The sequence below is a fragment of the Priapulus caudatus genome, unplaced genomic scaffold, assembly GCF_000485595.1.
Source record: "Priapulus caudatus unplaced genomic scaffold, Priapulus_caudatus-5.0.1 Scaffold3715, whole genome shotgun sequence".
Lineage (NCBI taxonomy): Eukaryota > Metazoa > Priapulida > Priapulimorpha > Priapulimorphida > Priapulidae > Priapulus > Priapulus caudatus.
The window spans coordinates 12,165-13,669 of NW_014580776.1; positions in this window are offsets into that span (position 1 = coordinate 12,165).

The window sequence follows — 1,505 nt, forward strand, 5'->3', positions numbered from 1 at the left end:
CGTTGGACAAAGGCCGCAGGAGGACACCACAGAGCACGAGATTCAGGGCTATGCCACCGTTTATTAGCATAGAGCCGCGCCAGCCATAAGCCTCCGTCAGATTGCTATAGATGAAAGAGAAGGCAAGAGTTCCAAATCCACCGCCGCTGCACGCGACGGCTGTAGACAGGTAGCGCCATCTATTGAAATAGGTTCCTGACATTACCATGCATGGAGTGAAGGCAATTCCAAAGCCGAGACCTGTAAAATATACAAATTACCATGGTGGTAAGTGATAGCGCAGAACGAGCTGTCTCTACGCTATGTTAATTATCTTTGTGTACATTTCGAGATAGGTAGGCCTACCGGTCTATAAATATTTGCGTCACGTAACTATAGGCCTACATCCACTTGTTTTGTGGGACCGTTTGAACATTGCATTATCGCGAATCTGAAGTATCTAAAGATAGCGGGCACACGTTTGCTGTTCATCTGCTGTTTTATAAGCAGTTTTATAACAGCACGAATTTGTGGCGATTGTTGTGCGGGAGTAATCAGTAAAATGTCCGCTGATAGCTGAGCCCCAATTTGTCTACAATTATGGAGTTTTCCAATTTATTCGTGAGATAGTAAGTTTAAAGTGTCCCGATTAAGCGGCGGTCCCAATTAAGCGATGAAAAAGATGTGTATTTCAAGCTATGCGCCCCTTTATCCGAGGCCGGACGAAGCAGAAATCACTATACCTGTTACCAATCCAAACGAGATGATGATGTGATAGATGCTTTGGGCGAAGTAACCGCTAATGAGACCACCCGATGCCAACAAGCCTCCAATGATCACCGTCAGTCGAGCGCCTAGCTTATTCAGCAATGCGCTAGCTATGGGACCTGTGTGTAAAATTATCAAGAGCGTATTAAGAAGGCAAAAAAGTTAATTAAGTACCTTCTTAATACGCTGTTGAAATTATTTAACAGCTGCACGTGCGCAACGCCGCGTGAAGAGGATTGCAGCTTGGAATAGTTAAAGGTACTGGGGACGTGCCGCTGGACAGGGTATATTTTCCGAACATCATTATTGGCACAGGGTATATTTTCCGAACATTATTATTGGCCCAGGGTATATTTTCCGAACATCATTATTGGCACAGGGTTATCTAGATACCCACCCATCAAGCTGATATTGGCCCAATATTGGCAAAACAATATTGGGCCAATATCACCAGGACAATATTGACCAATATAGGCAGATATTGGTCCAATAGCAGCCCAATATTGGCAAAACATTTATATGTCAGATATTGGGCCAATATCACCAGGACAATATTGACCAATATAGGCAGATATTGGTCCAATAGCAGCCCAATATTGGCAAAACATTTATATGTCAGATATTGGGCCAATATCACCAGGACAATATTGACCAATATAGGCAGATATTGGTCCAATAGCAGCCCAATATTGGCAAAACATTTATATGTCAGATATTGGGCCAATATCACCAGGCCGATATAGGACCAATATCTGTCT